The sequence below is a fragment of the Trachemys scripta genome, chromosome 3 (genome assembly GCF_013100865.1).
Source record: "Trachemys scripta elegans isolate TJP31775 chromosome 3, CAS_Tse_1.0, whole genome shotgun sequence".
NCBI classification, from domain to species: Eukaryota; Metazoa; Chordata; order Testudines; family Emydidae; genus Trachemys; species Trachemys scripta.
In genome coordinates, this window is record NC_048300.1 from 146,351,791 (window position 1) to 146,376,669 (window position 24,879).

The window sequence follows — 24,879 nt, forward strand, 5'->3', positions numbered from 1 at the left end:
TGAGGTGTGAACACCAAGGGAGGAGAAACTGCTTTTGTAGTTGGCTAGCCATTCACAGTCTTTCCTGTGAATGGCTAGCCAACTACAAAAGCAGTTTCTCCTCCCTTGGTGTTCACACCTCAGCTGCTAAAAGAGGGCCTCATCCTCCCTGATTGAACTAACCTCGTTATCTCTAGACTGATTCTTGCCTGCATATTTATACCTGCCTCTGGAAATTTCCACTACATGCATCTGACGAAGCGAGTATTCACCCACGAAAGTTTATGCTCCAATACGTCTGTTAGTCTATAAGGTGCCACAGGATTCTTTGTCGCTTTTTACAGATCCAGACTAACACGGTTACCCCTCTGATACTTAATTTTGGCAGTATTCTATCAAATATATTAATATTTTAAGAAAGCTGTCTTGCAAAAGAATCTATAAATCACTCTATATAGGGATTTCTTTTAAGATAAACAATATGGGTTTATTCTAATTCTCTCCAACCTTGCTTGTTATCCCCTCAATTAAGGTTCAATTTAGCTAATTTTCAATTAAGCTAATTTTCCTTTGATTATTTTCTGTCATAGCAAGACCTATCTATATTTTTCAAATCATGGAGTTGCCATGCTGTTTAGCACATCCTGTTTTTTTGTTTTCTGTAGTTTACTGCAATTCCTTTACAGCTTCCAAAAAGGTTGTGAGCTACTCTGATCTATTGACAATTGAAATCCCTGACTTTTTTCAGCTATTTTTTTTATGATTCTTCCATTGCATAAATTGTAGTAATAGTATATTAATAATACTGCTAGAGTTCTTTGTCCATGCTCTCCATGCATCTGAAGAAGTGTGTTTTTTAACCACGAAAGCTTATGCCCAAATAAATCTGTTAGTCTTTAAGGTGCCACCGGACTCCTTGTTGTTTTTGTGGATAAAGACTAACATGGCTACCCCTCTGATACTTATTATCTTTAAATAGACTGTGGGTTATCTTAAATGCTCTCTCAGGCTTGAAGGAATTGCTGACAAACTGTAATCAGTGTTTTTTGTTTTTTTTTTCTGGCAAAGCTTCTTCTCACAAAGTTGTATCCCTTTGCCCGTCTGTGCGCAAAATACAATGGTTTCTTCTGATTCAGATGCCAGTGACAATCTTGCCTTCCCAGGAGAAATCCACAACCTCTTATGGAACTTGGACTCCTTTTCCCTCTTAGAGATTATGACAATGGTGGACATCAAATTAGGGTCCACATCGGTCTGCCATGTGGGCCTTCTGAAACCACTATACTACAAAAGCTATTTTTTCTTATTTGAGTTCATAAGGTGATCTAAAACAACAAAGCTTATAGTGGCATACAAGTACACAACACAATAATGTCCTTTGTGATGTACTGCTAATCAGAAAAAAATCACGTGTCTAGCAGCATTAAGAATACACAAGGAAGACAGAGGATGTGTGGCAGACAAAGGGAATAGGGAATCAAACAACTGTGCCCGTCAACTAGAAGGATGTATTATTTTACATATGTTGGCAAAGTTCACTGAGGTAATGAGGATCAGAAAGGAAAAGACAGCAGGATTGAATGACAGCTGGGATAGTTAACCAGAAAATTCCTTGTAGTTAAGACTAAATAAATAATACAGGAAGAATATTAGGAAATTGGTCTAAGTCACACCAGGCCAGGTCTTATTTGCCCCCAAAATACAGGGGAAAACAAAGCGACTTTTGTTCCAGCCCTCTGTTTCTGCACTGAGTGCAGAACAGGCAGGGCTAAGAATTGAAGCCAAGGGGTTCCAATATCTAAGAGATTTCCTTAAAGTGGCATACATTAAGAAAGACTCCCCTACCTCTTTTGCTCCCCAATAACATCTGCTACTGTTTCCACCTCCCTACTGGCCAGTTACTTAATGGCATGATTTCAGATATATTGGCCTACATACTCATGCCTGCAGGATGACAATTGGATAAATCCTTATAAATAAGTTGTATAATATCCATCATTTGGCTTCCTTTTTCCTAAACATTTCTAAAGGCAGAACCCCAGTGACTGTGACATCAACTGAGTTACATTATCCCTTAGTAAACCACAATTCCCTTGGATTATCCGGTTACTAGCAAATGCTGAAGTAATACTGTTGAAAGTCTTAAACAAATGTATCTATTTATTTTCTGATATCTTGGATTTATCTTTGGAAAGGCTATCCTACTTTTGAGAAAAGCACTAATTCATGACTGTAAAAACTACGTTGGAACATTAGAAAGCTTTTCTCCTAGAAAGGTTAAACATAAGCTATTTTGTTCCAATATTATATGTTCAAACAGGCAATTAGGTCACTTTGTAAAATGGGTCTGCTCTTTAAATATTTCCATTTGTTAAAAATGTTGGTATGATTTTCATTTGGAATCACTTCACATTGCTCATTTAGCTGTCATTGATGCTTTTCTTTTTGCCTTAGTCACAAAGTTGGCTTGTTTCAGATACAACATTGTAAAATGGCAGGAAAAGTTTGGGAAGGTATTTTGTTCTAATTGACCAGTGAACTCATGCTGTTGAAGAAAGTGATGATAATAGTATAAACAAGTTACAGATGTAGTATATAAACTGAATAATTCACAGTGATATATTGTGTTGAAAAGCAAAGAATGTTCATGCTATATTGACAAGTTAGAAATTAGTTCGAACTCTATTTGCACCTGGTTAAATTGTACTGTGAGTTGTTTTCTGTAGTCTGCTTGTCTGCACTTTGAGTTTGACTTTGTGTGGTCTGTCACTTTCTTTGTTGAGAGACCACCTCTTTTCCTGTGATAACCTGATGGCTGAGCTGACTTTAGAAACTTGAACTGACAGTTCCTTGCTTTAAAACTTGAGCCAATGAAGCCCTTCAGGACATGCTTAACTTGAAGCATGCGAGTAATGGGATTGTTCACATGCTTAAAGTTTAGCACATCCTTAAGTGCTTTACTAAAGTGAGGCCTTAATCCAGAGGAGGCTGTTGGTAGGGCATTCTCAGTGAGGGGCTGCCCTGGATTCTGGAACTTTGACCCTTTTCCTCTCCCGTAGCCTGATACACCCTAAATCTGCTTGAGGCTAGAGCATGCTACAAGGTCTGTCAATTATATCAGGATTTTGAGAAGAGGGTGAGTGAAGAAGAGGACTTAAGATAATTTGTATTTAATCTTGAATAAGGAATTTGATGTTTATTTAATAAGGTTAGTAAATGTTTTTAGTGTGCATGTGCCTGGAGCAGTACATAGGACATTTAAAACAATACTTAAATATACATGTGACATGATGGTTTTTGATTTACTGGAGAATGGCTGCTACTCTTATGGCTACACAATAGCATTCTCTACTCAATTGCCTCTTGCAGCAGATTGCCGCTTCTGAAGTGAACAACTCCTTTTGTTACAGTGGACACTACTGGGCCAAATTCAGACCTGATGTAAGAGAAGCCCTCTCCAAATTGTGAGTGTAACAGAGTTATGTCCTTTTACAACAGAACTGAATTTGGCCTTCTGTATTTTTCTGTGAAACACACATGAACCATGCAATCTTTATGGCCATCTCCCTTTCACGAAAAGGCTAATGGCATTTAAAACGTTGACAAATTGTATGTAATCACATAAATAAAACCTGAGCTAATGCAAAGACATGATGGGGCAGAGTCAAGGTTGTTCTTTCCCAGTTCCTGACCTTTAAATTCTCAATGCTACCTTAATGGTGTAATGTCTTTGGCTGAAACCTAGGACTACCTACTCAGTTAGCAATATGGGTCTCAAATAGGCCTGCTATATAAGAAGGAAGAATGCTCCAGTAGTTAAGCCTCTGGCTAAGGACCTAGAAGACCCAAGTTCAATTCACTGCTCTGCTATGGACTTCCTGTATGACCTTGAGCAAGTCCCTTAGGCCTGGTCTACACTAGGCGTTTATGTCGAAGTTAGCGCCGTTACATCGAATTAACCCTGCACCCGTCCACACCGCGAAGCTATTTAGTTTGACATAGAGGTCTCTTTAATTCGACTTCTGTACTCCTCCCCGACGAGGGGAGTAGCGCTAAATTCGACATGGCCATGTCGAATTAGGCTAGGTGTGGATGGAAATCGACGCTAATAGCTCCGGGAGCTATCCTACAGTGCACCACTCTGTTGACGCTCTGGACAGCAGTCCGAGCTCGGATGCTCTTACCAGCCACACAGGAAAAGCCCCGGGAAAATTGAATTTGAATTCCTTTTCCTATCTGGGCAGTTTGAATCTCATTTCCTGTCTGGACATCGTGGCGAGCTCAGCAGCACTGGCAACGATGCAGAGCTCTCCAGCAGTGATGGCCATGCAATCTCAGAATAGAAAGAGGGCCCCAGCATGGACTGATCGGGAAGTCTTGGATCTGATCGCTGTGTGGGGCGATGAGTCTGTGCTTTCCGAGCTGCGCTCCAAGAAACGGAATGCAAAGATCTACGAGAAGATCTCTAAAGACATGTCAGAGAGAGGATACAGCCGGGATGCAACGCAGTGCCGCGTGAAAATCAAGGAGCTGAGACAAGGCTACCAGAAGACCAAAGAGGCAAACGGACGCTCCGGATCCCATCCCCAGACATCCCGTTTCTACGAGGCACTGCATTCCATCCTAGGTGCAGCCGCCACCACTACCCCACCACTGACCGTGGACTCTGAGAATGGGATATTGTCCACGGCCGGTTCCTCGGACATGTTAGCGGACGGGGAAGATGAGGAAGGAGATGAGGAGGACGAGGCAGTCGACAGCGCTTACAACGCTGATTTCCCCGACAGCCAGAATCTCTTCATCACCCTTACAGAGATCCCCTACCAACCGTCCCCAGCCGTTAACCCGGACACAGAATCTGGGGAAGGATCAGCCAGTAAGTGTTTTAAACATCTAAACATTCATTTTTAACAGAACAGGAATATTAACAATAACAACAATGGGTTTCTCATGATTAGTTTGCCCTAGGTGCTTAATGTTTCAGTCCTGGGCAGTGCAACTATTGAAAAAAAATCTAACAATGTCCGGTTTAGCATGATTGTTCTGCCCAAGCCGCTCTACTGTTTAGTCACTGCCAGTGCAGCTAGAGTAAAATGCGGTCTATATGTCCGGGGATAGAGCAGAAATCCTCCTGGGACATCTCGAGGGAGCTCTCCTGGAGGTAATTGGAAAGCCGTTGCATCAGGTTCCTGGGGAGAGCGGCCTTATTGGGTCCTCCATAGTATGACACGTTGCCGCGCCACGAGACAATCAAGTACTCAGGGATCATTGCTCTGCACAGCAGGGCGGCATACGGCCCTGGTCTTTGGAGGCTTTCCCGAAGCATTCTTTCTTTCTCGCTGTCTGAGATCCTCATGAGGGTGATGTCGCTCATGGTGACCTGCTTTGAATTAGGTAGGGGAATGTTACTGTTGGGACTGCTTGCCCGTTCCTTTACAGAACTGTAACCGCTGGTTTGCGGCCACGCGGTGGAGGCGGGAGAGGGGCAGCCTACAGGGATCGTTCCCGGGGACAGCCGCGAGGGGGTGGGACAGGGGCAGAGTTCCTGCTTGCCGGATTGCTGGCAGCAGGGACTGACATTGCTTTCAATGTGAAGTGAGGCCAGTGCTAATATTAAAGTTTTAAGCTGCCACAAGTCTACGGCTTACCATGTCTGCCTGCTACAGAAATTCCGGTGTCCTGCCCCGCTTCTCAAATCTGCTGTGCAAGACCCCAGGCACTGAATGCGAAGGCCGAGAATTCGACCTTGTGCTGAGTGCGCTTGTGATAGGTGCTGTGCATGGTCTTGTTCACAGAGAAAGACTATGTTCTTTGTTCACAACTACATTTATCTTTCTGAGGAATTCACTCCCTTTTTCCCATTCCCACAGCCACATCTGCGACTGTCTCACAACCTAGCCTGGCATCACACTCCCAGAGGCTGGCGCAGATTAGGCGTAGGAAGAAGAGGACACGGGAGAACATGTTCTCGGAGCTTATGGCCTGCTCCCGAGCCTAGGCAGCACAGCAGACCCAGTGGCGGGAGAACTTGTCCCAAATGCACCAAGCAAACATGGATCAGGAGGAGAGGTGGCGGCAGGAAGACCAGCAGGCGACTCAAACGCTGCTTGGACTACTGAGGGAGCAAACGGACACGCTCCGGCACCTTGTGAATGTTCTGCAGGAACGGAGGCAGGAGGACAGAGCCCCGCTGCAGTCTATCTGTAACCGCCCTCCCCCGCCACCAAGTCCCATACCTCCCTCACCGAAAGTGCAAAGAAGGAGGGGCGGCAGAGTCCATGCTAACTCTCACTCCACCCCTGCAGAGAGCTCTAGTAGTAGAAGGCTCTCATTCCCCAAAATTTGACAAGTTCTTTCCTTCCCGCCTCACACAAGCCCCCGTCCAAGTTTCACCTCCCAGTTCCATGTGTAGTTGCTAATAAAAAAATAAGTTTCTGTTAATTACTGTTTCCATCATGTTCTTTTGGAGGAGGGGGGGAAGGGGGTTGGTAATTGGACAGGACAGTCACCTTTGGCAGGGTACATAGGCGGGGGCAGGTCCAGCAGCAGGGCACATACACAGTGCAGTGACTAGTTACCCTGGTCAGTCTGGGAGGTGGTTTTCATGTTCTGTGGTGGGGGGTGGGTTGCTCTGTGACTTTGTGGCGGGGGAGGGCAGTTACAGATCTTAAGCGGCGGTCCTTATCCTGGATCACAGAGCCACGCAGCAGGGGATCTGTAACCGTCCTCCCCCTGCCACAAAGTCACATCGCCCCCCCATACACACAGTCCCGATCAGGAGACTCCGTTGAAACAACCAGTCCACCACAGCGGAGCCTGTCAATCCTGGAGTTTAGAAGCTTCATTTGCGTCAGTACACTACACCCGCTCCCCACCACAGTCTGCGTCCCAGTTTTAAAACATTCCCGCGAAAACAGTAATAAAGACAACGGTGTTCATTAACAAAGTAGAAGTGATTTTATTTCTAAACGTGTGTTGGAAGGGGGTGAAGGGGGTATGTAACTGGAGAGGATAGTCAACATTAACTGGGTAAAGAAACGGGGGCAGGTTCAGCTTCTCTGTACACTAACTTAAAAGTCACAGGTTACCCTGCTCAGTCAGGAACCTAGCTTTCAAAGCCTCCCGGATGCACAGCGCATCCCGCTGGTCTCTTCTAATCGCCCGGCTGTCTGGCTGGGTGTAATCAGAAGCCAGGCTATTTGCCTCAACCTCCCACCCCGCCATAAAGGTCTCCCCCTTGCTCTCACAGAGATTGTGGAGCACACAGCAAGCTGCTATAACAATGAGGATATTGGTTTCGCTGAGATCACAGCGAGTCAGTAAGCTTCTCCATTTCCCCTTGAGACGGCCAAAAGCACACTCCATCACCATTCTGCACTTGCTCAGCTGGTAGTTGACGAGTTCTTTTTCACTGTCCAGGGCGCCAGTATAGGGCTTCATGAGCCAGGGCATTAGCGGGTAGGCTGGGTCCCCGAGGATGACTATAGGCATCTCCACATCCCCAACAGTTATTTTGTGGTCCGGGAAGTAAATACCTTGCTGCAGCCGTCTAAACAGACCAGAGTTCCTGAAAACACGAGCGTCATGAACCTTGCCCGGCCATCCGACGTAGATGTTCGTAAAACGTCCCCTGTGGTCCACCAGTGCTTGCAGCACCATGGAAAAGTAGCCCTTTCTGTTAATGTACTGGCTGGCCTGGTGGTCCGGTGCCAGGATAGGGATGTGAGTTCCATCTATGGCCCCACCGCAGTTTGGGAATCCCATCGCTGCGAAGCCATCTATGATCGCCTCCACGTTTCCCAGGGTCACTACCTTTGACAGCAGTACATCAACGATTGCCTTGGCTACTTGCATCACAACAACCCCCACGGTAGATTTGCCCACGCCAAAGTGGTTCGCTACTGACCGGTAGCTGTCTGGCGTTGCAAGCTTCCAGAGGGCTATGGCCACTCGCTTCTGGACAGTCAGGGCTGCTCGCATCCGGGTGTCATTGCGCTTCAGGGCAGGGGACAGCAACTCACAAAGTTCAAGGAAAGTTCCCTTCCGCATGCGAAAGTTTCGCAGCCACTGGGATTCATCCCAGACCTGCAGCACTATGCGGTCCCACCACTCAGTGCTTGTTTCCCGGGCCCAGAATCGCCGTTCCACGGCATCAACATGACCCATTGCCACCGTGATGTCCCCGGCGCTGGGTCCCGTGCTTTCTGAGAGGTCTGTGCTACTCTCAGACTTCAGGCCCTCACCGCGGTGCCGTAGCCTCCTCGCCTGACTTATCTGCATCTGCCTCAGGGAAAGGTGGATGATAAGCTGCGAGGCGTTGAGAACGGTCACAACTGCAGCGATGGTCGCAGCGGGCTCCATGCTCGCAGTGCTGTGGCGTCCGCGCTGTCACTGACTAGAAAAGTGCGCGAACTGATTTCCCGCCGGCACTTTCAGGGAGGGAGGGCGGGAGTGATGGACGGATGACGACAGTTACCCAAAAGCACCCTCGACACATTTTTTTTACCCAGAAGGCATTGGCGGCTCCACCCATAATTCCAATGGGCAGCGGGGACTGCGGGAACTGTGGGATAGCTGCCCACAGTGCACCGCTTCCAATGTCGACGCTTTCCCCGTTACTGTGGACTCACAAAGTCAAATTACTGTCCTTAGTGTGGACACACACGTTCGACTTTGCAATATCGATTCCAAAAATTCGATTTAAGTAAAATCTAACTACTCTCGTAGTGTAGACATACCCTTAGTTTCCCAATCTGTAAAATGTGGACAATAGAGCTTCCCTATCTTAAAGGAATGTCATGGAGCTAAATATATTAACAGACTGTGAAGTGGTTTGACAGCTTCTGATGAAAAATGCTATATAAGAAATAGTTTTAAAAAAATATTATTACAGTAAAACATTTCAGATTTCCTATAATGAAAAGATGAGGGATGAACTTTAAAAGCAGATAGAGACTGACATTGTGGTATTCTCTTTTCTCTGATGACTGGCTGTTTGCCCCAACCCCCTGTGATGCTTCAGGGACCACTCAGACTGGGAAGGGATTTTGCAACCACCTTGGAGGCCTTTGTGCTGTGCAGCTATGGTTCAGATCCCTGACACTAGTACCCATCCCACAAGCATAAGATCTGACCCTGGCTCTCACCAGCCCAGTTACTTCTTATAGGGTGACACCAACAGCCCTTCTAATTCCAAGTCTCCTCAAATATGTCCTCCCTGAGTTTTTAGTTATCAGAGACTCAGATGGTTCCGCTCTGGTTCATTATCCCTGAATGCATGAACGCTTCCCTTTCCCCCCCCACCCGCCCCAGTTATTAACTCCCTTTGGCACACACACACATTCCACACAGTTTGCACCATAGGCACTGACTCCATGGGTGCTCCAGGGCTGGAGCACCCACAGGGAAAAATGGTGGGTGCTAAGCAACCACTGACAGCCCCCCTATGAGCACTCACCTCTCCCCAGCACCTCCTGTCTGCTGGCAAGCCCTGCTGATCAGCATCTCCCACTCCCTCCCTGCACTTTCCACCCACCACAATCAACTGTTTCGCGGCATGCAGGAGGCTGGGGGGAAGGGAGGAGCAGCAAGGACATGGCACATGTGGGGGAGGAGGCAGAATGGGGTGGAAAGAGGTGGGGAGAGGTGTGGTCTTGAGGGAAGGGGAGGAGTGGGGGTGAGGCCTGGGGCAGAGCCAGAGGTGGAGCACCCCCCGGCACAATGGAAAGTCAACACTTGTGGTTTGCGCACCAGAGACCTGCTGGGGATGAAAATAAACAAAAAGTTTATTTAATAAAAACAGCCCAGACTCAAAGATGAAATAGTAAGGGAGTGCAAACACATACAAGTTACACAGAAAATAAACATAAATACGAAACCTCAGACTTTACACTTCCATATTAGATAAAATCCCTTTTATAATAAGAGTTACCCTATTGCCTTAAAAGAGTTTCCCAGTGCAGCCCCTAGTTGTAGGAGGGATCCAGCATTCACGGACAGCCTCCTGCCTCGAGACTGTCCCCCAAGTTCTGGATAAAAAAGCTCTTATTTCAAAGCCTGCCTTTAAAAGCCTTTTTTTTACTTTTTTTCTCCTCTCTCAGTCCACAGTGACTCATGGTGAATCAGAGTAGGGAAACTCTTTCCTGATTTGATGCGCAGGGTCTGGGGAGCCAGGATATTCCTTTCAATTTTGAGTTGTCTCAATGTCTTCCCATTAACTCAATGGTCCACCATTGTCTTTTCCTGGGCTGGACAATGGATAGTTACTCGAAGCCAGTTTCCTGTAAACAACTGGCTGCCCTCCCCTGTTTGACTGCTCACCAGGACCGGCTCTGGCTTTTTGGCCGCCCCAAGCAAAAAAAAAAAAAAAAACGGGCGTCAAGAACGACAAAGCAAAAAACAAAAACAAAAACCAGTGATCTGTGTGCCGGAGCGCGGGTGCAGGGGAACCGGCTAGCGGGAGGGAGGGAGAGGGAGTGGGTGGAAGAGGGAGAGAAGAGGGGCGGCCAGGGCTACAGCGGGGCACTGCCACACGGCCCCTCCCGCTGCGCCGCGCCGCGCCGCACTGCACCGCGCTGCCTGCCAGGAGGACTTCGCTCCAGTTGGCGGGCAGGGAAGGACGAGGAGCTGCCGGAGAGGAACAAAAAAAAGCAGCCGTGCTGCTCTAGAATTGGGTGGAATGCCGCCTCGTTCAATCTGCTGCCCCAAGCACCAGCTTGCTCGGTTGGTGCCTGGAGCCAGCCCTGCTGCTCACTTCCCTGCTGTGAGGTGGAGTTGAAGTTGCAGCACAGATTAGGACCACAGTTTTCTATATACATTCATAACCATAGTCTCCTGCCTGTATACCTATCTCATAATGATTGAGTTTAGAACATTACAAGGTTTAATAAAAGCACTAACAATGTATTTTTATTGTACCAAAATATTTTATAAAATCAGTTGATTTAACTGCTTATTTGGGGAGTTTAAACCTTTTGTTTTCCCTTTTGGGTGTCTGCACCCTGGTTGTCACACCCTCTCCCAGCCCCTTCCTCAGTCTCTTCAATTCAACCTTACTCCTCCTGCCCTCCATGAGCCTGTCCTTCCTTCTCTCCCTCTTCTCTCCTCCTGAATCTATTACTACCCTTCCTTCTATGTCTACTTCCTTTCCTTTGTCTTTCCATTTAGCTAATTTCCCCTCCTAACAAAACCTCACACAGAGAATTAAAAATAAATTGTGTCGCTAACATGATGTTTGCAAACATCACTCTGCTTGTCTGTTTGTACTTTCTATCTATTTCCCTTATCCTTTGTCTCTCTTGTCTCTTTAGACTGTAAGCTCTTCAGAGCAGGGCCTGTCTGTCAGTCTGTATTTGTACAGTGCTTAACACATTGGGGGGCAGCTGTCAGTAGGCTCTAGACACTACTCTAATACCAGTAATGAAGAAAATATCCAGTCTTGATATGGCTACTGTTCAGTAGCATTTTTTTTTAAATGGCATTTTCAGTCTCATTCCTGGATCCTGAGACATTACCGAGGAGCAGAAGTGGGAAAAGGGGTAGACTTATGTCTGGAAAATGTAAACATATGTAACTAAGCCCCCAGCCTGAAAAACAGAAAAGTTACACAGACGTAACTGAGGTTAAGAATAGAAGCGTTACATCATCTTTTGAACCGCGCAGTAGTGGGAAAAGGGAGGAAATGAGGCCTTGGGAGAGGAATAAATAAATTACAGCCAGATTTTATAGAAAAGTGGCTAGACTGGAAGGTTCTTAGGAAAATTCTGGATTGTGGTGTGTGTTAGATACAGGTGAGGAAAGAATGGAAAGAATCACTATAACAAAGGACAAAGAACCAGTCAGGCTGCATGATGACATGGAAATAGATGTTAAAAAAAATAAAAATGAGCTTTAGAGAATTATCAGTTAGTTTTTAATACAAGAGATCTCTTCTGCTGGCAAACTGCATCCCAGATCTGCCTACTCTACCAGTCTCTGTAGGCTCAGCTGGAAAAACTTATACCGAAGTGTAAACAATGTTTATTGTGTTTTACCCACGAATGAAATCAAATAGGCCAAGGGAAAGATTTCTTGGGGCAAATCAACCCTTCATGTCTGAAGCTGTGGCGGCTCCTCTGGCACCAGAACCGTTGACCAGGGAAGGGGACAGGAGTACCTAGCCCATGCATCATTGGAGCTCAGTGATGCAGTGGTCCCCTGTGCACGGACAAACCATGAATGAGTTGAGCTAAGCCAGTGTGAGTCATGAGGAAGGATTCAGAGGATCCCCAGCTATGCAAGATCTCCCAGCCTCCCCACAGTGAAGAGGGCACCTAACAAACCTGAGGGCTGTTGCAACATCCAGGCTGTGGAGGAGCTCAGCAGCTGCTCCAAGCCTTAGAGAAGAATTCCTCCCCACTCATTGTGAAACAGGGACGTGCACAGCCCCCTACACAGCCTGTGTGCTGCTGCTGTGTAGCATTTAGGCCTCAGTGCTACAAGATGAGCAAATCTTTTTTTAAAACAGCAGATGCCCAGTTTGGTTTATGCATGATTATGGAAATAAAGGAAGTGTTAAGAAGATAACCAGTAAAAAAGCACCTAATCTATTGGAGGATGATAATATAATAAATAATAATATATGGAGCCATACCTATCTCATAGAACTGGAAGGGACCCTGAAAAGTCATTGAGCCCAGCCCCCTGCCTTCACTAATAGGACCAAGTACTGATTTTGCCCCAGATCCCTAAGTGGCTCCCCTCATGAATTGAGCTCACAACGCTGGGTTTAGCAGCCCAATACTCAAACCACTGAGCTATCCCTCTAAGCTGAGCTGAAACAAGAATTGAACTGGGTGGTTTATCAACCTCTAAAACTTTGAGTTAGAACTTTATATCAAGACTTTCTTCTCTTAAGGTTTTGAAGACAGGCCTAGAATGTGGGGTGGGGGAGGAGGGGAACGAAAGAAAAAAACGCCTCTGGCAGGGCGTTTTTCAACTCAGAAGAATGGAGGAAAGCATCATCATAACTCTGAAAGGAAAGGCTGAAAAGCTGAAAGCAATTTAAAGTGCAATTTCAAACAATTTAAAGCTTGGAAAAATAAACAAAGTGTACATTTTTAAATGTAAGAATATTGGAAACAGTGATTAAGTCAGAATCAGGTGTCAGAAGAAAATTGGAAAAACTCTAACTTGGGGATAAAGAAGAACTTCATCAGATTTCTAGAATACATCTACAGGAACTGGGAATATCTTTGAGTTAAGAAGCCATCAATTGGAGCCAGCTGTTTGTTTAATTTTAGTGCTCTGTGTAGCCATACCTAATGCGATCAGATTAGTTACATTCTGGGTACCCTAAATCTATTTTCAGGGTAACAGCATCAGTCCTATCTCTTGCTCAGACTCTAAAGGACTAACTCTTGTGGGCTAATTTAAGACCATAACCTAATGCATAGTCACGAAGGGGCAGAGTTAAGGTTGGGCAGGTAGCCTTAACTTTGGCATTTCTTTACTTTTAATGTTTAATTTTGCAACCTTAGCAATCTTCTGAAGTAAGTTTTTTTTGAAATTATATATAAATATATATATAAAATAAATAAGTTATATATATTAATAGTTATGTATTAATATGTATACCTTATATATAAACTTTATTTAAAAGAGTTTTAAAAATCTCTTCTGTGGAATTAAATGCTAGACTACATTAGAATTCTGAATTGCATACACTGGACTATCAATGGGTAGGGTGACCAGACAGCAAATGTGAAAAATCGGGATGGGGTGGGGGTAATAGGAACCTATATAAGAAAATGACCCCAAAATCGGGACTGTCCCTATAAAATCAGGACATCTGGTCACCCTATCAATGGGGCATGGTATTACATTACTAAATGACTGAATTTATGACATCAGATTATTTTTTTTACGTAGAAAACACATAATATTTAGGCTTTCATACAGTTTTTGTCAGTTCAAAGAAAACATCTTTCTTAAATGCATGCTTCCTGTTTACAATTTCAGATGATTATTTCCTGATTTCAAAATGGTTACCTATTCTCCGTCCTTCAAACGTCAATCAGTTTTAAAAGATATAGAGTTAGAGGGAATTAAGCTGTCAAAAATGTAAATCTAAATATTATAGGTAAAGTTTGCTCTGGTTACTCATCAAACTATAGCTCAGTCTACAATGAAAATAAAGCTAAATTTGAAACACATATCAAGAAGTACTGTGCTGTATAAAGAGCCAAGCTTGGAATGGCCTAACCATGCAAGGTCATTGAGGCTGAACTCAGAGGCTGTTTAAGAAAAAGGGGAATTGGTGTATTATGGTAGTGCTACTATCATTGCTCACTGTTTCCATTATTATCCCACAGCTTTAAATGGTTTATAACTCAATGATTGTATTAAAATATCATACCCTGACTAAAACTCAGCATGTAAGATCCTCTTAGGGATTTAAAAAAAAAATTGGTTTGGCTTTTATCTGGATTTTAGCAAACACAACAAAAGGATTATTTGGTTAGTGATGGGCTAACCTAGTTTACCACTGAAGCCATCTGTGGTGCCATGATGAATGCCACGCATCACACTGGCTCACCATCCTAGGGACAGTGTGGGCATCTGAAAGTAAGGCACTGATCATTAAATACCATGAAGTGATAATATTCTTCTGCTGCTACTGGCACAAATTCCTGTGTCTATAGTTAAATTAGTGGCATACATAATTTCCTCATTAGCATGCCCTTCCATACCTGTAACCCTCTCCAACAGGAGAGGCTTATTTATACATCACCACTAAGCATAACAGTGATTCTCAGCAGGCTCTTCTTAGCAGAGGGGAAAATGGAAGGGGATGGAAGGAAGGAAGGGAGGTTGGAGCTATGATGTTAAGTGGAGTGTTGCTTGAGGAAAAACTGCAGGATTGAGTTTAGAAGTTTCCTAAAACCCAAAATCCCTATTAGCAATGTTGTCCAGACTTCTTTACCCTGTTTCCCCGAAAATAAGACATCCTCCGAAAATAAGGCCTACTTACAGTTTTGCCTCTCGTTGTAATATAAGGCATCCCCCCGATAATAAGACCTCCCCGATAATAAGGCAAAAAAATGTGTACCGTATTCTTCTTCATTGAAAAATAAGACATCCCCTGAAAATAAGACCTAGCGCATCTTTGGGAGCAAAAATTAATATAAGACACTGTCTTATTTTCGGGGAAACAGGGTACATTCTAATTCATTCTTTCCCATGTTGTATGTGAGTGCTTTAGTGTGGAATCTGCTCTCTTATTAATGCTCTCACATTGTCTTGCCAGTTGCCTGAGTATAATGTTTTTGCCACTATAAGATTAAGGGAAATCCATCTTGATCTCTCATATGGAATCTGTTTTGATTATTTCAAGATGAGCTGTTTGTAAATATGGGATTTCATGTTGGACTCTTTATTGTATGCTGTTTTGGAATGTGTTACCATGACAGAGTACTGGAAAGAGGCGCGGGCTGATATGACGGGAGTTGAGTTAGGATTCAGCACCGAGCTGTTTTTCATGTTGGCATTTTGCTCAGTACTTTGAAGGGGTTTTAGAGTCCAAACAATGCTTGCTTAATGCTGGCATTAAGCTTTAACACATTGGAGGGGGCTTTGAATATGTGGCTCTGCAGGTGTGCATGTTAGTTGACTGTTGGTGATTTGCCTGCATTTAAAAGCATGTAATTTAAGTAAATATATATATAGAATGAATTTCTTTGTTAGGTTGTTTTGGGGATTCTAAAAAGAGCCAATAAGGAACGTTCAACTTATTGTTTCATGACAAAAAAATGTAAATTATGCATAGTACATAATATTTAACTCACCTGATGCTTCTTGAAAAGCTATTTCGCAGATTAAATACATGGTTTTTACACAGAACTAAATATATAGCTAAGAAACTTGGACATTTTTTGTCTCTTGGATAATATTTTTAGTATGTGATTTTATAAAACCTTTAAATCTAAATGTGAGATACGGAGGAATATAGTCTAAGATTGAGAGACCACTAAATTAATAGTATTGCCTAGCTCTTACATAGCACTTTTCATCAGTAGAACTAAAAGCACTTTACAAAAAAGGAGACAAGAATCCATTGTCCTCATTTCACAGATGGGGAAACTGAGGCACCAAGGTCACCAGCCAAGCCAGGAATGGAATGCATATCTTTTAAGGCCTTGTTCAGTGCTCTAGCCGCAGACCGCATTAATGAGCTCTGATCCTGAGGAGCTTTGATAGAGTTCCATTTAATTTGTGACTGTTCAGAACATGGTTATTTAGTTAAACTAAAAATAGAATCAACTCCAGAAATAGAATTTCTCTCGAGTTTTCCAGCCCTAACATAATTCAGTTTTGTGTGTGATTTTATATGATAGGAGTACAAATCATCCAAGTCCTTGACTCATTCTCCATTAATTTCACTCTTTTTAACAACCTCATATTTTGGATAACGTTGTTAAGCAAGAGTTATTAATCTGTCCATAGTCATCTCTTTTATTAAGTGTAACTTTTCCTATTGCGTCCATTGCATAAGAGTCCAGTACTATGGACTGCTAGGTTTCTGTAAACCAGGCTATTAACTGATCTGCTGCATACTGAAAACATCTGCCCAAAATTAAGGAAATACCAGACAATGAAGAGATGATATGATTTTATCATTATATTTTATAATTGTCTGTCCTTTAAGCTTAGCATTGGCTTATTTTATTTTTTAGCTTTTAAAAATAAGTTGAACACACTATGATGGAAAGTAAATGGAGCATGCTTCCTTGTTTTCCTCACATCCGACATATTCCTTTCTATGGACCAAATTAAAGTATTTACCCTACTCTGGTATTGAGAAGAATTTTTGTAGTCATTTTGAACATGTACGCCTTTCTGAAATATACATCCAGGAAGCTGCTCCATCTACACTCATGAGGCCCAATTCTTCTCTCACTTACCAGTATAAGTCAGGAGTTACTACACTGTTGTAAATCAAGTTAAACTAATGTAAAATTGAAGTAAATGAGAGCAGAACTAGTCAGGCCTATATCCTTATTGTGCTGGTCTTCTCTGCTAGTTTTTACCAGCTGAGTTTAACTCTCTCCATTGACACTGCTGCCAGATGAAATAGCAGCTTTCCAAGTCTCTGAGTAATTAGACAATTGTAATTTGCTAAGTTTGGTTACACTGCATTTCATCAGTATGGTCTCTAGATCACTTTCAATTGGATAATTAATAAGCAATAGCTCTACTGATGAAAAATACTATATAAGGGCTATGACAAGGTGGCTGTGACACTCTGGGTATGTTTCCCAGACCTGAAGAAGAGCAATGTGTAAGCTCGAAAGTTTGTCTCTCTCCTGGAAAGAAGTTGGTCCAGAAAAGATATTCCCTCACCCACCTTATCTCTCTACTATAAGAGCTAGGCATTATTATTACCAGAATGTGTTAACAAAGGGCTTTATTGTATTTACCCTCTGCATGTGGATTATGCCACTTCTGTATGGAATGGGACTCAGTCACCAATGTGCTCTCATTCCTCCTTCTCTTGCACACTGGTTTAGGGATTGGAACAGCAATAGGTAATGGGTGGCTCAGTGGGCAGATAAGGAAGCCAAGGCACAGATCATTTGCCAGGGTTAGAGAGGAAAACTGTGGCACGGACTGAAATGGAGTCAAGATCCCCTGGTTCACAGACCCAAGACTTAAAAACACAATCATCCTTCTACCTCACGTACAAACAAGTTTACAAATGTTTTTATGTCATTATTTCTCTATTTTTAATTTCCATATTCCAGCAAGATAATCTTTTACAACTTGCAATATAATACAGGGATTAACAATGTACTGATAAAAATGGATTTTATAATGTAATGGTCATATTGTAATACTTAGCACTTACATAAAGCTTTACATTGTCAAAGCTCTGGAGTTGGGCCCAATGACGTAGGCCAACAGGAGTTTTGTCTAGTGAAAGAGTACAGAATTGAGCTCAGTAATTTACTAACCCTCAGGACATCTCTGTAAATTAACTCTGTTATATATCACTACATAATATTATCACTTCTCAGGAGGTGCTCAGATAAGGTTGGGGGATCAAAAGGATTCAAAGGCAAATTTGAATAACCTAATATTTTTGCAAATATGTTGAATAACATTAGGGTTTTTTTTGGGGGGGGGGGTAAAATAAATGTCACATACAAAAAGTTACATTCAAATAATATTACTTTGCTTCTAAAATCAAGCACTCAACATTTTGAAAATGACAGATTTAGGATTGCCTGTGCAACCTGAATTTGATCTCCTTGTGAATCTATATTATTATACAGTCTTTTAATTACATGATCACATATTTCCTCTATAGGACACCTGTCTCATTCAGTGCATAAGAAGGATGGTGCTCACTGAATGAGCCTGCTGTTCAATATTATTTTATCATAATTCAATGTGTGCCTCCACACCTTATTTCTTGCACACAATTTATACCCTGCCCTAAATACAGAACTATTCATTGTCTTGTGGCCTTTTCTACAGTGCTCATGCCAGTTGTATCTGAGTGCCTCACTCATATAATGAATTTATCTTCACAACTCCCCTACAAGAGAGTGTTATCAGCCCCATTTCACAGATGTGGAAACTGAGGCAGAGACAAAGGCCAGGATCCACAAGGCCCGGTTTTAGGTGCAACTGCACATTACAAAACCACCGTTTGACTGCCACCTAACCCTGTAGGCAGTGCCAGTCCTAGCCCATTGGAGGCCCTAAGCAGGAATATTTCCCCCCGCCCCCACACACAAACAACATGTACTAATAATTCATAGGGGGTCCTACACTACAATCTTAAGTCAACCTAGGTTAGGTTGACTTACAGCCACCACAGTAATTACCCTCCTTCTGTCGGTGGTGTGTGTCCTCACCAGGAACACTTCCACCGACTGCAGAGGGGCAGTGGGGGGGCGTGGAGAGCCAGGGCTCTCGGCTGGGAGCTCAACAGCCTCCCCAGGCTTCTCGCTTCTGGGAGCGGGGGAAGCCGGCCAGGACTTCTCGTCTCTGGTGGAGAGATCCGCACCCAGAGTCCAGTTGGCTGTCGTGCTCCTAATGGTAAACTAAGAGGCCAGGGAGGCAGCCAGGCTTCTATCCAAGAGCCTTGGTGCAGCTGGGCTTTCTGTTGGGAGCAAGAAGCAGGGACCCTGGGGTGCGGGAGAGGGGAAAGCAGGGCTCCCTGCAGGGATCCCAGGCAGCAGACCAAGCTGGGAGCCTGGGTGGCAACCCTGCTTGGAGTGGAGAACCAGCAACAGCCCGGCTGGGACAAGACAGCCAACAGCTGATGTAAGTAACACAGTGTCTACATTGACACTGAATTGCCTTAATTACACTGACATAAGCTCTACGCCTCTCCTGGAGGTGGAGTTACTATTTCAGTGCAGCATAGGTGGCGAGTTATATGGGCCCGTGGTACCCATGCTCCACCAATGTTTGGGCTTATATTTTCAGAGCCGTCCCATCCACAGGATGGACCAAAGCAACCGCCCCGAGCCCTGTGCTTTGGGGAGCCCTGCACTTCAGGGGGGTGCAGGGTCCAGGTGAGGCCTGGCGCCAGCAGCAGCGAGTGACCTGTCCCCAGCCCGCCCCGCCCTACCACGCCTCTTCCCACCCCACCCCCACTCCACCCTTTCTCCCAAGCCCCTGCCCCACCTCTTCCCACCCCTGCTCTGTCCCCATTCCACCCCTTCCCCCAAGGCCCTTCCCTGACTCTTTCCGGCTTCCGCCCCCTACCCAAGCCGGCGGGGTGAAGCGGGGCGGGTTGAGGACAGGACGTTCGCTCCTGCTGGTGCCAGGCTCCCCACTAACCCCCCAGGTCTCCCTGGACCCTGCATCCCCCTGAAGCACAGTGCCCCCCAAAGCACAGGACCCGGGGCGGATGCCCCGTCTGTCCTATGGACGGGATGGCTCTGCTTGGACCCATTCTGGGCACCACCAAAAATTATGCAAACCTGGTGCCCATGAACGTAAGCCACCTTATATTGACCTAACTGTGTAGGGTAGACCAGGGCTGAGTCTGCTTATGCCTAGTGCCATATCTGTCTGTAGGTGCTTAAATGCACTTGATGCCTAAATTTTTACAATTAAAGTTTCCTAGGTGCCTATGTTTCTGCCTCTGGGCAAGAACACTGCTGCCTCTAGGTTCCTGGATGCCTATCTCTCACCTAAGTATCAATATGCAATCCACAAACCGGGGGATGATAGTTCACCCGCCCATCTTGCCTGCAGGACCACATGTTCAGATGCCATCTAGCAGCCAGGGGGAGGTAGGATTTGCTCCCTTGAAACCTTGATTCCAGTGGATAGAACACTCTTCTATGGTGTAGGAGGTTCAAGTCCCTCTCTGCCTGCTGAAGAGAAGGGATCTGAACAGGGATCTGTCACCTTTCAGGTGAGTGCACTGACCATTGGACTATAGAGTGATTCTCTCTCTTCCTCTGGCCCAATTCATATTTAATTATTCAATTATAGTGGAACAACTTTGTAGCTCTGGCCTTGGGAGACTATAGCAGGGTGGGCAGCCTCTTTGGGTAGGTCTACACAGCCCGCAGAAGTGAGCCGCCCAGCCTGAGTTGACAGACTTGGGCTAGTGGGACTTAAATTAGCACTCTAAAAATAGGAGTACTTGTGGCACCTTAGAGACTAACAAATTTATTAGAGCATAAGCTTTCGTGGACTACAGCCCACTTCTTCGGATGCATACAGAGTGGAATAAATATTGAGGAAATATATATATATATATATACACACATACAGAGAGCATAAACAGGTGGGAGTTGTCTTACCAATTCTGAGAGACCAATTAAGTAAGAGAAAAAAAAGACCTGTCCTCGCTTATAGACAACCCCCCAACCTAAAGCAAATTCTCACCAGCAACCACATATCGCTGAACAAAACCACTGACCCAGGAACCTATCCTTGTAACAAAGCCCGATGCCAACTCTGTCCACATATCTATTCAAGTGACATCATCATAGGACCTAATCACATCAGCCATACCATCAGGGGCTCGTTCACCTGCACATCTACCAATGTGATATATGCCATCATGTGCCAGCAATGCCCCTCTGCCATGTACATTGGCCAAACCGGACAGTCTCTACGCAAAAGAATTAATGGACACAAATCTGACATCAGGAATCATAATACTCAAAAACCAGTAGGAGAACACTTTAACCTGTCTGGTCATTCAATGACAGACCTGCGGGTGGCTATATTACAACAGAAAAACTTCAAAAACAGACTCCAACGAGAGACTGCTGAGCTGGAATTGATATGCAAACTAGACACAATCAACAAAGGATTGAATAAGGACTGGGAATGGCTGAGCCATTACAAACATTGAATCTATCTCCCCTTGTAAGTATTCTCACACTTCTTATCAAACTGTCTATACTGGGCTACCTTGATTATCACTTCAAAAGTTTTTTTTCTCTTACTTAATTGGTCTCTCAGAATTGGTAAGACAACTCCCACCTGTTCATGCTCTCTGTATGTGTGTATATATATATATATATCTCCTCAATATTTATTCCACTCTGTACGCATCCGAAGAAGTGGGCTGTAGTCCACGAAAGCTTATGCTCTAATAAATTTGTTAGTCTCTAAGGTGCCACAAGTACTCCTGTTCTTTTTGCGGATACAGACTAACACGGCTGCTACTCTGAACTCTAAAAATAGTGATCTAGGCAGCACTTTGAAGTTGCAGCTCAGGCTAGGGCTTGAGTTCTGAAGCTCACTCACCCTTTCTATAGTTATCCATCACCTCCTGTTTTGTCATCTTTCTCTAGTCCTCATTCCTTTCAAACATTTCTTTAACTGCTTGGGTCAATTCTTATTCTAACCACTTTGTTTTGCCCATTGCTAGTGATAAGCCAAATAATGTGGTTCCCAATATATTGCAACTAGGTTAAAGGGTCATCTAAGAAATGAATCATTGTAATAAACATTTTAAAACGTCAAGGTTACGGTACTGTATGGGGGAGCAATGTGGCCTAGTGGACAGAGCACTAGCCTGGGACCCAGAAGACCCACATTCTATTGCCAACTCTGCCGTTGGCCTGTTGTGTGACCTTAGGCAAGTCATTTCAACTATATGTGCCTCAGTTTCCCCACATGTACAATGGTGACGATACTGACCTTATTTGTAAAGTGCGTTGAGCTCTACAATTGAAAACTCTATATATGAACTAGGTATTTATTAATTGCCAGGTTGTGTAAAATACACTATTGAGCAATTTGGTTTGGATTTCTTTTGCTCCTTTGATATGTATGTAAATGTCTCTAGAGCCTCAGCAAATACTGTGCTCATTTTGTGATGATGGCTGCACGGATATTCTGCTCTTTATGATGATTATAAGAACGCTGGCTCACAAGAGGTTAAGCAAATGTTTTCACATCATCATATACTTATTTTACATCATTGCTAAAACAAAGTTTATTCTATTATTTGAAATTAACATATCCTGTTGCTTCAATAAAATGGCTTCATCAAAGGTAAATATATTCTTCCTCTTGTCAATTAAGCTAAGTGGGAACAGATGCATAAGCTAAACCCTCAGGTGGTCATCAAGGCTAAACAAATCCTGAGGTCTATTCATAAGGTGAACTGGCATTTCCTAAGTATATTTTCCTTGGAGAGGAAGGGGATGATATACTTCAATGATGTGTGCAGCTGAGGTCTACATCCATTTATACTCTACTTTGTCTGGAGTGAGTTGCTCCTGCTCTGAGGCACTCTGATGTAGGTGGTCTGAGGGCCCATTTTGTATCAAATTGTGCATCAGTTTTTAAATTGAACAGCCTATATACCTTGGGATTTAGTGGCAGACACCTTCAAATGGGAGGATTGGTGAATACCTCTGTTAGCTCCTTGAACATTATTCCCCTTCCCACCAGTGCTTTTTCAGTCTTTCTGGCTTCAGTTAAAACTGACTGTTCAACTCTTGCTGGCAATAGGAATCTTTTTGATGGCACTGGTTGTATTGGTAGAAAATGAAATATATATTGGGGTTTCACCACTTTGTTGCTGGCTCCACTCCCAACAAAATAACTTCAGCAAGGGCTGCTATGTACTGAAGAAGAAGGCACACGGGGCATAAGATAGATCCCAGTAGGCCACTGCAAGTGAAAGCTTCTGGGGAAAGAAACATCGCCAATCTCTGCATCCTGTTCAAGACAAATTACTGAAGCCACTATAGTGTTTTGCCATCTACTTCTGCTATTGCTATGTAAGCATCTCAGCTGCACCTCTCACCTTCCGCAGTTGTTCTGTATCTCTGATATGTCATGGTGTTGTCCTACAAAATATTCATTTATGACTTCATTGTTATCTTTTAAGCTATATGATAATAAATTGTTAAGCTTATATTGAGAACACATCTAACACTTTCTGATGGCTAAATCAATGCTGAGGAACACTGAGCTCCAGAATTCCTTAAGGAAGGAGAAAGAGGCATTATCAGAAGGAATTTCAAGTTTTGTGTCAGCCATTGAAACAGACAAGACAGACATTTGTTCTTCAGATTATTTTGGATGTAAAAATTAAAAATGAAGCTCAAACAAATACCGGTTAAACAAATTATACATATATTACATTGTAACAGGGTGCTCTACTCACTGCTGGGTAGTGCCTCCTTGTGGCTGTGTCTGAGGATTAGCTCCACTCAGGTCTGACTCCCCCTTCTGCTGCGCACTGCATGCCCTGCTATCTCTCTCTTGCTCCCTGTGATTCCTAGCTTGGCCCTCCAGCTAGGTCACTATAATTTTCCCCTTCCTGCGTATCAAAGTCCTGCTGCACACACAGTCTCAGGCAGTCTTCTCATGCACTGTCCTGATGGTGCCACTTCCCCATTAGCCAGTAGGGGAACCTGGGCCTACCCACTACTCCAGGTTCCAGTCCAGGGATCTTATATCTGGCAACTGTATGGTTCCCCCCCTCTCTAGGTGTACCAACTCAAACTTCCTCCTCCCAGAGAGTAATTGCAAACTTCTGAACTCTGTAGCCTCAAACACACCTCCCTACTTCTAGGGAGTGGCTGCAGACTACTTCTCTGCAGCCCATTTCTGTTGCCAACTATCTGTCTTTATAAACCCAACCCAGCTCCTCCCCGAGCTGGACTAGCATATGGGAAGTTCTACTTAAAATTAGGCTTTAGCACTCCCTTGCTTTCCTTCAGGGGCAGTGTACACTTTAATTGACCTAATTAACCCCTACAGGCCTTGTGTGGGGTTCACACTCCATCACATACATACATGCCCATAAGGTGGGTGAGGGAATATCTTTTATTGACAAACTTCTATTGGTGAAAGAGATAAGCTTCTTCTTCTCAAGAGTTCAAAGGCTTGTCTCTTTCACCAACAGAAGTTTGTCCAATAAATATTATCTTACCCGCCCTGTCTGCCTAGTATCCTGGGACCAACAGAGATACTACAACAACAACACCACCACCACTCACACAGGAGACATATTATAGAAGCCTATCTGACAATGTAAATATAAAATCAATAATATTTTTTCATCATAGTTTATAAAGTGAATGAAAGGTGCAGGAATGAAGATACTGGAAAATGAAATATTTTTTTTCTTCACAGCACACACATGACATTAACAGAGTATCAGAGATCAACAGAGGTGCTTGAGCTAAAGCCCCCTTGTTACACACAAGAAGAGGCTGCTGGCTGGACATTCCTTGGGAGGCCCAACAGCTATAGATCTCTTGCCCCTCACTTATCCAAAATAGCCACATTTGGTACCCTTCAGGGCATGCTGCAAAACTCATCATCTCTCCTAGACATTTGAAAATGGGGGAAATGTAGGAGCAAGAAGGTGATTTGAACTTTTTAGTTTCTTGGTTGACAGGTAGTGGCTTATAC